Source organism: Jaculus jaculus, chromosome 5, assembly GCF_020740685.1.
Source record: "Jaculus jaculus isolate mJacJac1 chromosome 5, mJacJac1.mat.Y.cur, whole genome shotgun sequence".
Taxonomy (NCBI): Eukaryota; Metazoa; Chordata; class Mammalia; order Rodentia; family Dipodidae; genus Jaculus; species Jaculus jaculus.
The window spans coordinates 105009798-105023139 of NC_059106.1; positions in this window are offsets into that span (position 1 = coordinate 105009798).

Sequence of the window (13342 nt, forward strand, 5' to 3'; positions counted from 1 at the left end):
CCTCCCTGGCCAATAACTCACTGGAAGGTATCCCATCTTTGGCACAGAAAATTTTCTAATTACAACCTATGACTTCTGGATGTACCAATGTCCAAAAAAGGTAGGCTTCCATATGATTTATTCATACCCTTTTAGATTTTGATTAACCCTCTCCCACTTTACTCAGTCTCTTCCCCTGTCCTCACTTAGGCCTTTCCACTCCCAGTAATCTGTTCATCTACTTACATATATATACAATACCATCCCCTTAAGCCCTCCCCTCTCCTCCCTCCCTTGTAGCCCCTTTCTAGCTTACCGTTACTGTGGCTTTTTTTTTTTCCAAGTCACATACAAGTCCAAATATTTGTAACTAGGATCTGTGTATGAGAGAGAATATGCAACATTTGGCTTTCTGGGCCTGAGTTACCTCACTAAGTATAATACTTCCAAGATCTATCCATTTCCCTGCAAATTTTATAATTTCATTTTGCTTTACCACTGAATAGAACTCCACTGTATAAATGTATCACATCTTCATTATCTACTCATCAGTTGAAGGACATCTAGTCTGGTTCCATTTCCTAGTTATTGTGAATAGAGTGGTTATGAATATGGTTGTGCAAGTATCTCTAAGGTAGTGTGATGAGACTTTAGGATATACGCTTAGGAGTGGTATAGCTGGGTAATATGATAAAACTATTTTTAGGGCTGGAGAGATGGCTTAGCGGTTAAGCGCTTGCCTGTGAAGCCTAAGGACCCTGGTTTAAGGCTCGGTTCCCCAGGTCCCGCCTTAGCCAGATGCACAAGGGGGCGCACACATCTGGAGTTCATTTGCAAAGGCTGGAAGCCCTGGCGCGCCCATTCTGTCTCTCCCTCTATCTGTCTTTCTCTCTGTGTCTGTCACTCTCAAATAAATAAATAAATAAATAAATAAATAAATAAATAAATAAATAAACTATTTTTAGCTGTCTTAGGATCCTCCACACTGGTTTCCATAATGGCTCTACTAGATTACATTCCCACCAACAGTATGGAAAATTTCCTGTTTTTCCACATCCTCACCAGCATTTATTGTCATTTGATTTCTTGATGATAGTCATTCTGACAGGAGTGAGATGGAATCTCAGTGTAGTTGTAATTTGCATTTCCCTGATGGCTAAGGATGTAGAACATTTTTTTGGATGTTTATATGCCATCTGTGTTTCTTCTTTTGAGAACCCTCTATTTAGTTACATGGCCCCTTTTAAAAAAATATTTATTTCTATTTATTTGACAGGGAAAAAGGGAGAGAAATAAAGAGAATGGGCGTGCTGGGGCTTCTAGCCACTGTGCAGCTGGCTAACGTGGGTCCTGGGGAATTGACATGGGTCCTTTGGCTTTGCAGGCAAAAGCCTTAACCACTAAGCAGTCCCTCCAGCCTTCCATAGCCCATTTTTAATTGGGTTGTTTGATTTCTTATTATTTAGTTTTTTGAGTTCTTTGTAGACCCTGGATATTAATACTCTGTCAGATGTATATGGCAAAATTTTCTCCCATTCTGTAGATTGCTCCTTTGCTCTACTCACAGTTTCCTTTGCTGTACAAAAGCTTTGTAATTTCATGAGGTCCCAGCAGTTGATTAGTGATTTAGTTTTCTGAGCAAGTGGGATTGTATTCAGAAAGTTGTTACCTATGCCAAGATATTAAAGGGTTTCCCCTACTTTTCCTTATAGCAGTTTCAGAGTTTCATGTCTGATATTAAGTTCTTTGATGCATTTGGACTTAATTCTTGGGCATGGAAAGAGATAATGATCTATTTTCATCTTTCTACAAATAGATATCCAGTTTTTCCAGCACCATTTGTTGAAAAAGCTGTCTTTCCTCCAATGAATGTTTTGGGCATTTTTGTTAAAGATCAGATGACTATAGCTGCCTGGACTTAACATCTGGGTCCTCTGTTCTGTTCCACTGACCTACATGTCTGTTTTTTGTGCCAGTACTCTGCTGCTTTTGTTACTTTGGCTCTGAAATATAGGTTAAACTCAGGTATGGTGATATCACCAGCCTTATTTTTGTTGCTCAAAATTGTTTTGGATATTTGAGGTTTTTAGTACTTCCAAATGAATTTTAGTATTATTTTCTCTATTTCTGTGAAGAATGTCATTAGAATTTTGATGGGGATTGCATTAAATGTGTAGATTGCTTTTGGTAAGATTGACATTTTCACAATATTGGTTCTTCCAATCCAAGAACATGGAATGTCATTCCATTTCCTAGTGCCTTCTGCAGTTTTTGTCTTGAGTGTTCTAAACTTTTTGCTGTAGAGATCCTTCACTTCTTTGGTTAGGATTATTCCAAGGTACTTTATTATTTCTCCCCATTTACTGATTTTTGGTTTTCCTTGTTCTTCTTTTTCTAAGGCCTTGAGGTAAAGTATTAACTTGTTTACTTGAAACCTTTCCAATTTTGTAATACAGGCACTTAATGCTATAAATTCCCCTCTTAGGACTACTTCCATTGTGTCCCAAAGGTTTTGGTATATTGTGTTCTCATTATCATTTCATTCTATATTTTTTTTATTTCCTTCTTGATTTTCTTCACTGACCCATTTATCATTCCGTAGTGTATTGTTTAGTTTCCATGATTTCGTGTATGCTCTATAGCTTTTATTGATATTGATTTGATCCTGTGATTTGATCAGATAGAGGACAATTTTCCTGTATTTGTAAAGATTTGTTTTGTGTCCAAATATATGGTCTATTTTTTTGTTTGTTTGTTTTGTTTTTTGTTTTTCGAGGTAGAGTCTGACTCTAGTCCCAGGCCGAGCTGGAATTCACTATGGAGTCTCAGGGTAGCCTCGAACTTCGGCAATCCTCCTACCTCTGCCTCCCGAGTGCTGGGATTAAAAGCGTGCGCCACCACGCCCAGCTATATGGTCTATTTTAGAGAATGTTCTATGTGCTGGTGAACCTAAAACTTTTATATGTCATATACATGAGGTGGGGGCAGGAGGATCAAGAGTTGGAAGTCATTCTTAGCTAACCCTGTCCCACTTCTTGTTCTCTCTTTGCTTCCTGGCTAGATTTAATGTGACCAATCACCCTCTTCTGCGGGCTGTCATGTCTTCCCAGCCATATGGGCTGTGCTCTTTGGAACTGTAATCAAAAATAAATCCTTCCTTAAGCTGCTTCTTTTCAGGTGTTTGTTCACCTCAAAGAGCAAAGTAGCTAATACATTCAACATTACATGAAGCAGCCACTCCAAACACTTCCACATTGTGAACACCCATGCCTTCCTCGCCATTAGGGACTGAGAAACTCAGAAACTATGAGCCAAAATAAATCCTCCTTTAAGATTTTTTGTTTGTTTGAAGCAGGACCTCATTCTAACCCCAGACTGGTCTCAAACTCAAGGCAATCCTCCTACCACAGCCTCCTGAGTGCTGGCATTAAAAGCATTCACCACGACACCTGGCTTCCTTTGTTTTTTGTTACCTATTCCGTGACACCAATGCAAAGGTATCTAATACACACTGACTGGGTACGTACGAAACCTTCAACATATGAATATTTGGGGGATATTTACTATCCAAACTAGCAAACTACTTAACTGTTAAGTACTGTGTTTAGATGTCTGTTGTGTTAGCTGTATTAGAATTAACTAAACACTGGTAATTTTCTCCTGTTCTGGTAAACAAACTTCTACACACTAATATGAGCAACTGTAATTAAACTCAGTGGTCACCAAAGGGGAACAAAAACAGAAAAAAATAAAGACATGAAAGTAGAAGGAGGACTTGTTGGAAAGAGGAAGGGGGTTCAGTAGGAGGGGGACGAGAGAGGATAGTGGGACTAAATATGTTCAAAATGCATTAAGTATAGGTAGGGGAAATTGTCAAAAATTAATTAACTGGCCAGGTGTGGTGGTGTACACCTTTAATCCCAGCACTCAGGAGGCAGAGGTAGGAGGATTGCAATGAGTTCAAGGCCACCTTTAGACTAAATAGTGAATTCCAGGTCAGCCTGAGCTAGAGTGAAACGCTACCTCAAGAAAAATTAACTGATTAATTAAAATAACGATGGTTAGTGGAATGGGGATTACTGTGAGTTTGAGCACAGCCTGGGCTGCAGAGTAAGTTTCAGGTAAACCTGGGCTACAGTGAAATCCCGCTTAAGAAAAAAAAAGAGGGGCTGAAGAAATAGCTTTGTGGTTAAGACACTTGCTGACAAAGCCTAAGGACCCAGGTTTGATTCCCCAGTACCCACGTAAGCCAGCTGCACAAGGTGTCTCATGTATATGGAGTTCGTTTGCAGTGGCTAGAGGCCCAGGCAGGCGCATTCTCTCTCTCTCTCTCTCTCTCTCTTTCTCTCTCTCTCCCTCCCTCCCTCCCTCTCTCTCAAATAAGTAAATAAATATTCTAAAAAAAAAAAAAAAGAAAGAAAAGAAAACGAGGACTGGAGTGATAACTGAGCAGTTAAAGGCACTTGCTTGCAAAGCCTGACAACCTGGCTTCAATTCCCCAGTACCCACGCAAGCCAGATACACAAGGTGGCGCATGTGTCTAGAGTTCTTTTACAGTGGTAGGAGGCCCATTCTCTCTATCTGCCTCCCCTCTTTCTTGCAAATAAATATTTCTAAAAAGAGTTCAAGGTCATCCTCATCTACATAGCAAGTTCGATGTCAGTTTGGGCTACGTGAGATCTTGCCTCAAAAAAAAAATTAAGGGCTGGAGAGATGGCTTAGAGGTTAAGCGCTTCCCTGTGAAGCCTAAAGACCCCGGTTCAAGGCTCAGTTCCCCAGGTCCCACGTTAGCCAGATGCACAAGGGGGCGCACGCGTCTGGAGTTCGTTTGCAGAGGCTGGAAGCCCTGGTGCGCCCATTCTCTCTCTCTCTCTCTCCCTCTATCTGTCTTTCTCTCTGTGTCTGTCGCTCTCAAATAAATAAATAAATAAATAATTTTAAAAAAATTAAGCGAATGGGGACTCTGATTAAGTTGCCTGGAGGTTATACAGTGTGCTCCAAGGATGCAGCTTTTGTGAGTGTCACCTATGCTGGTGTGGGCTTTCTGGTGATAGATCTACCTTTGAGTCATCCAGGCTCTCTGTAAGTAAGCCCTCACCCGGGACTGAGGGAAAAACATCCACAGGATAATCTGGACAGAGGAAGCTCCACCTAAGTAGCTATAGGGAGGTCATCATCCAGGATGGGTTGAGACTTCTATTGCTTTGGAGGCTCCATTACTCCTGTAAGCAACCCTTCACCCTGCTATGTAAGTCATTCCAATACTCATTGGTTTACCAAAAAATTAAGCAATAACAACATAGTATTTATGTCATAAGTCTATGGGTCAGGAGTTTGGGAGTAACTTAGCTGGTCGCCTCCTGCTGGGAGCTTCAAGCAGTTTCTGACAAGTGTCATGTAAGGAGAACTCATCTACAAGCTTAACTGGGAAAGGAAGGCTGCTTCCCAGACCTCAGTCACATGGCTGACAAATGGATGTGGGGTGGGCACCTTACTTCTCTCCAAAGGACAGCTTGACTATTCTCACAACATGGTGCTATGTTCACTCAGAAGTAACTGAAGCAAGGTAGAAGCCACATTATTTATTTTAACAATTTTATTTTATTATTTTTTTAATCTTTTTTAAAATTTTTTAATTTTTTATTTATTTATTTGAGAGAGACAGAGAGAAAGAGGCAGATAGAGACAGAGAGAGAATGAATGGGCGCGCCAGGGCTTCCAGCCACTGCAAACGAACTCCAGATGCGTGCGCCCCCTTGTACATCTGGCTAATGTGGGTCCTGGGGAATAGAGCCTTGAACCGGGATCGTTAGGCTTCACAGGCAAGCGCTTAACCGCTAAGCCATCACTCCAGCCCTATTTTAACAATTTTATACATGAACACAATGTATTTTTTTCACCTTATTCATTCCTATTACCCTGTTTTATCCCCCTCTCACTCCTGCTAAGCCCCTCTTCTTCCCAACTAGTCCCTCTCCTACTTTCATGTTTTTTTTTGCCATGTGTTTTTTGTTTGATTTTGTTTTTTTGTGGGATTTTAAGTGTGGACAGTACAGTATACTATGTATGGTGTGTATGGTATAGTCACATGTGTACAGATGCATGCACTGTGTACACATTTGTTGGGCAAGAGGAGAACATCAGGTATGCTCCTCTACCATTCTTCCACCTTATTTCCTTGAGACAGTTTCTCATTGAACCTGAAGCTCACCTATTTTCAGTTAGAGTGGCTGATCAGTAAGCCCCAGGGATCATCCTGTCTCTGCCCCCTTAGTACTGGAGTTATAGGAATCCTTGGTCACACCCAGCTTTTTACATGGGTGCTGGAGATAAAACTCAGGTCCTCATGCTTGTGTAGCAAATACTTTCACCCACTGAACTATCTCCCCAATCTAGCCACATGATTTCTTTTATGATCTTAATTTTAGAAATCAAAGGCCTCATCATTTCTGTGATACCCTATGATTATCTTACACAGGGATAATAAATAAGTATCATAAAGTAGCAATCACATTTTTTATTATTAGTAGTAATAGTAGTATTGAGAAGGGTTTAGTGTAGCCTTGGGTTGGCCTCAAACTATCTATGTACTCAAGGATAACCTTGAATTTCTGATCTTTCTACCTCTACCTCCAGAGACCTGAGATAATAGGTGTGTGCCACCACACTTGGTTTGCACAGTGCTAGAGATGGAACCCAAGACCTTGTACATGCTAGGCAAGCATTCTACCAACTGAGCTAAATCCACAGCTCCACTTATTGTTATAATGGTTGATATTTTTTATGTGGTTTTTTTTTTTTTTTTTTTTTTTTGGAGATAAGTGCTCATTGTAGTCTAGGCTGACCTGGAACTCTCTTTAGTCCCAGGTTGGCCTTGAACTCACAGTTATCCTTTTTTTCTTTGCCTCCCACATGCTGAAATTAAAGGTGTGTGCCACTATTCCTAACTAATGGTTGATATTTTTTGCAGTGCTACGGATAGAACCCAAGTATGGTGGTTTGAATCAGATGTCCACCATAAACTCATGTATTTTTAGTGCTTCATCCCCAGCTGGTGGCAATTGGAGAAGTAGAGCCTTGTGGGAGGAGATATGTCGTTAGGGGCATGTTTAAAGGTGTTATAGCTAGGTTCCGCTTGTCAGAGCTCAGAACACTCTCTTGCTGCTAATTTCCACCTGCAATGGCAGAGGTGATGCCCAGCCTTTGCTCAAACCATGCTTTTGTTTGTTTGTTTGTTTGTTTGTTTGTTTTTGTTTTTGTTTTTTTGGAGATAGGCTCTTACTATAGCTCAGGCTGACCTGGAATTCACTATGGAGTCTCTGGGTGGCCTCACCCTCATGGTGATCCTCCTACCTCTGCCTCCTGAGTGCTGGGGTTAAAGGTGTGCACCACCACGCCCGACATTCATGCCATGCTTTTCTTGCATGAAGCTTCCCTTTGAGACTATAAGCTAAAACACTTTTCTCCCATAAGCTGCTTTTTGTTGAGTGTTTTGTCCCAGCAACATGAAGACAACTACAAAAACAGGCCTTAATACACCCTAGGCAAATACTGTACCACTGAGCTACATCCCAAACCTGAACTATTTATGGTTAATTAAGGCAGCATATCATGGCTGCTAAGATCTCAGCTGTGATCCAGACAGGCAGGTTTCAAATACTAGCTCTGTATAGATGACTGTGGGAGCTTGGACAAGTACATACCTTCTCTTTCATCCTGTCATCATCTATAAAGGATGATAACCACAACAGCTACCTCATGTAGGGTTGCTGCCAGGATGATAGGAGTATACAATCACTCGAGTATGTGAAGTATATAGCCAGTCTGTTGTTTTCCTTATGAGAAGACCCTACAGTGACCAGACAGCTCCTCATCCTACACTTATAGATGGGAAAACACTGTCCATAAGACCATGTCTTATCCAGGCTGAAATCTTCCAAAGGCGAGGATTTGGTTCTTTTGTTCTTCTACCCACAATTTGGCAACAAAAGACAGTCACGTTTTGCTTTCTTGTCTAATGACAGATCCTAGTTCTGAGCCACTTTTTGTTTTTTGTTTTTTGTAGTGCTGAAGATGAAACCTTGGGTCCAGGGCTTTGACTCTGAGCTATATCTCAAAACAGAACCTAACTATGTTCAACCTGGCCTCAGACTCACTATGTAGCTCAGACTGGCCTTGAATCCTTGATCCTTCTGCATTAGCCTTCTGAGTTTTGGAAGTACTCCGCTCCCCAAGTCTACTTTTTAATTTTTGCATTACTGGGATTAAAGCTAAGAACACATGCATGTTAGGAAACTGGTTTGCCACTGGCTTATATCTCAGCCCAAATATAGATACCAGGCTGGGGATGCAGCATGCATGAAGACTTGGGTTAGTGGTGGCATGGTGACAATGGCCACATGGAATAGCTGTAATCTCAGTACTTGGGTAGGGGAGGCAGAAAGATCTAAAGTTCAGACATCTTTAACTACATTGTGAGTGTGATGCCAACCTGAGATACATAACACCCTGTATGTTCTCAAAACCAAAACAAAAATGTTGCCAGGCATGGTGGTACACAGTTTTAATCCCAGCACTTGGGAAGCAGAGGTAGGTGGATCACTGTGAGTTTGAATCCACCCTGAGATTACATAGTGAATTCCAGGTCAGCCTGGGCTTAAGTGAGATCCTACCTAGAAAAAAAAAATTGAGGCTGCAGCACAAGTGTGAAGATCTGACTAAATCTCCAGCACCCATGTGATGCTACATTGCATGGCCGCCAGCTGAAATCTCAGTATTGGTAAGGTGGAGGCAGATGAATCCTTGAGGCAAGGTACCTAGTTGGACTGGTCAAATCAGTGAGCTGTGAGCTCAAGTGAGAGACTGTCTCAGTAAAGAAGGTGAAGAGGACTGGAGAGATAATTTAGCAGTTAAAACACTTGCCCGCAAAGCCTAATGACCCAGGTTTGATTCCCCAGCACCTACATAAGGCCAGATGCACAAAGTAGCACATGTATCTGGAGTTCTTTTGCAGCAGTTGGAGATCGTAGCATGCTCATTCTCTCTGTCTTTCTATCTCTCTCTGTTTGCAAATAAATAAAAAAAAATTTTCATAAAAGAAGATGACAAGTGATAGAGGAAGACACTTGAAGTCCACCTCTAGCCTCCATCTACATGCACATGGGTACACACACATGCAAATCCACATACACACACCTATGGACTACACACATCCACGTGCAAAATATATTTTGAAAAGTTAAAAACAAGAAAAATAAATATAGATGGGTCACATGTATGTTAGGCAAGTGCTTTATTACTAAGCCACATGTCTAGACTTCTAATTCCATTTATTTTATCCCAGAGCCTGAGGTCAGGACTAGGGAGTAGGGGAATCGTGTCATGCCCACTGACATGGCCCTAGCACAGTGCTGTATATAGTGGGTACTTAGAGAGCAACCAATCAGGGTGATTGTCAAGACTAAGTGAGAGGGCACATTCTAAGAAGCAATTTTTAGGATAAAGGCCAGAACAAGCTCCAGGCCTCAAGAGGTCAAGAGTCTTTTATAAGACTTACATGCAGGTGCCTCCAAGAGCCTCTAAGGAGTTTTATGCTCTCTGAAACATGCTACTAATGAAGTCATTGAACAGTGAATAGAGCAGAGACCATTAGCTTAGGAAAATAATTGGTTTCTTTGTCTTAATGTTCAAGGACAAGTTTATTTTATTATAATTTGAGAGAAAAAGCATCAGGGCAGGCAAGCTACGTATCTCAGTTGCTGCTGGGGGAAGAGGGATATGAATAACAGGAAGAGAGAAAGTCATACCTTTTGAGTTAGGGTCCAAGAGAACAAGCAGATTCAGTGACGGCAGTATGTACATAGCTGCATGGGATAGGGTCCTCAGAGAAACTGAAAAAATCTGGAGGACCAGGGCAAACATGCTTAAAATTTGGCTCATATCCAAAGAAGTGATAGAAAGGGAGAAAGGAAAACCTATGTTTTGGAGTTAGAACTCAGAAAAGTGGGCAGGCTTCCCAGTAACGATCTGCCAGCAACTGCTTTATTTTGTTTTTCAAACATGGTCTCACACAGCCAAAAATGACCTTGAACTCCTCATATTTCTGCTACTAACCACCTACCCTCAGTGCTAGTTCTACAGGTGTGCATCACCAGGTCTGGCTTGGTGGTTTCTCTTGATGTAAGAAAGAAGATGAGAAGAGAAAATCACATCATACACCAGTGTGGAATTACTATCATTTACACTCAGAGAAAGGTAAGAGAAGAGACAGGCCAAATAGATGGTGGACAGGTGAACTTCCTCCTTGCTGAGGGTTTCCTCTCTGCCCTTCCTGTCTACCTGTCACTGCTAGTGGGATCAGTCATCCTGGCCTGTGGCCCATCCAACCAAGTGTACAAGTGGTGGCCTGCACGTCAGCTGGTGGTTTCAGAGTCCAGAGAAGTGTTGCTGGCTCCCAGCCCTGATGAGTCGACAGTGGCTTTTTTTTTTTTTTTTTTTTTTCCAATCTGTCCTAAGGGTCTTCCTGGCAGGCAGGCTTTCTGTGCCAAACTCTTCTTTCCTGGCAGACTAAAGGGAGATGGTCTGAAAGGGGATGCCTGCGCAAATTTGTTAAGTGAATGCTTAACTTTGTGGCATGAACAGGAGCAGGACCACAGCCTCTGGTCAAGTCTTCCTTGGTCCCAAACTTGTCTCAATCCTCTTACATTCAGTGTTACAGTCTAATCCACAAACCCGAGAAACTCACTCAGAGCTTGAGTTTGTGGAATTAATGAATGAATTAATGAATGAATGAATGAATGAGGAAGCGAAGCCACTCAGGAACTTCCCTAAGTTCCTATTTTTAATTATTTTTAATATTATATAGGCCGGAGAGATGGCTCAGCAGTGAAGATGCTTGCTTGCAAAGCCTGACAGCCTGAGTTTAATTCCCCAGGATCCATATAAAGCCAGATGAATAAAGTGGTTCACGTGTCAGGAGTCCATTAGCAGCAGCAAGAAGACCTAGCTGGCTCAGTCTTTCTCCCTTGCTTTCCCTCTCTCCTTGCAAATAAATAAAAAAAAATTTTAAGTATGCTTATTTGCACATGTGTGCATGTGTGGGGAGGGGGCACACCAGGGTCTCTTATTACTTTATGCAAATTAATACCAGATGCTCAATCCACTTTTTAAAAAATCTGCTTTGGGGGTCTATCGGGGAATTGAACACAGGCCACAGGTTTTGCAAGCAAACACTTTTAACCACTGAGCCATCTCCCCAGCCCCTTTTTGTTGTTTCATTTCATATTCTTAAAAATTTATTTATTTATGTATTTGAGAGCAAGATAGAAGCAGATAGAGAAAGAGAATGGGCATGCCAGGACCTCCATACACATGTGCCACCTTGTGCATCTGAATTACATGGATCCTAGAGAATCAAACTTGGGTCCTTTGGCTTTTCAGGCAAGTGTCTTAATCACTAAGCCACTCTCTACCCCTTGACTCATCTTTTGAGGCAAAAGCATGTCTTGCTGTGTGGCCTTGGCTGGCTTAGAACTCAGTATGTAGAGCCCACTAGCTTCTAACAAGCTGTGATCGTTCTGTTTCCACTTTTCAAGTGCTGGGACCAGTTGTAGGTATATACCACCAATGCTCAGTTTATGCAATACTAAAGACTGAACCCAGGGCTTTGCATATGCTAGGTTAGCCCTCTACCAACTGAGCTACATCCTTAGCCTTTCAGCCACTACTTAAATATACAGCTCAGTGGCATGAAGTACTTTTCTCTACTGCTTTGTTTAAATTTTTCCAAAATAAGCTGGGGATGGTGTCGTCCCAGTACTCAAGAGGCTGAGGACCCTGCCTCAGAAAGAGAGAGAGAGAGAGAGAGAGAGAGAGAGAGAGAAGAATTTAAAATTTCCAAAATAAAAGATTAAAATTTTGCTGAGTGTGGTGGCACACACCTTTTCTCCCAGCACTTTAGAGGCTGAGGAAGGAGGATTACTGTGGGTTCAAGACCAGCCTGGAGCTAGAGTGAGACCCTGCCTCAAAAGAAAAAAGGATTAGCTGGGCGTGGTGGCGCACACCTTTAATCCCAGCACTTGGGAGGCAGAGGTAGGAGGATAAACGAGTGGTCGAGGCCACCCTGAGACTACATAGTTAATTCCAGGTCAGCCTGGGCCAGAGTGAGACCCTACCTTAAAAAAAACTTAAAAAAAAATGGCTGGAGAGATGGCTTAGCGGTTAAGCGCTTGCCTGTGAAGCCTAAGGACCCCAGTTTGAAGCTCGATTCCCCAGGACCCACGTTAGCCAGATGCACAAGGGGCACACGCATCTGGAGTTCGTTTGTAATGGCTGGAGGCCCTGGCGGGCCCATTCTTTCTCTTTCTCTCCCTGCCTCTTTCTCTCTGTGTCTGTCGCTCTCAAATAAATAAATAAAAATAAACAAAATTTTTTTAAAGGATTAAAATTCTGATTATGCAAAATAAATCTGTTGGTAGTTGTAATACAGAGCTCCTAGGAATGACTGAGTTATTAATGCAGTAATTTTTAGTAACTTCTGTAAGTTTTCTTTCTTAAATTTTTTTGCATGTCTGTTGTGTTTGTATGTGTGTATGTACTATGGGCACAGGAGATCAGAGTAGTTATCAGTACTCCACCTTCTTTGAGGCAAGGTCAATTGCCACTGCAAATGAGTTTGGACAAAGTGGGAATTGAAACACTGGCAGGCTTTGCAAGCAAATACCTTTAACCACTGACCCATCTTCCCAGCCTTTCTTTCTCCTTCCTTTCTTCCCTTCCTGTCTTCTTTCTTTTCTTTTTCTTTTTCTTTCTTTCTTTTTTTTTTTTTTTTGCTTTTGCTTTTTATTTCAAGACAGGATCTCATATAGCCCAAGCTGACTTCAAACTCACTAAGTAGCCAAGGATGACCCTGAACTCCTGATTTCGACTTCCACCACCCAAGTGCTGGACTGGCAGGCTGGCTTCCTAGGACACTAAAGCCCTTGGCCGTGGAGGGTAGGCACTAGAAGGTGAGGCCTTGCGTTGTAATTTGGACAATACAGGTAAAGATTTCTGCAACTAGGCCAGAGGGTGAGTGAATAAAAGGCCTTAGTGAATCTCAAACACATCTGCCTGGCGCGAGAAGACACGTGGGAGCCCTGAGGTGTCCGGGTGGAAGAGAGATTGGAGATGTGGGCTCCAGCCTCATCTGAGAATGAAGATCTCAGGAGGCCTCCCGGAGGCAGGGGAGGTCTGAGGCTTCTGGTATGCCCCGCAGCCTCACCCTAGAAGGAACTTTCTCCCACGCACTTCTCTTGCGCTCTTCCTCGGCTTCTGACTTGGGAAAGGGGTCAGTCAGGAAGGCCTCCGGGTCAACGCAGATACA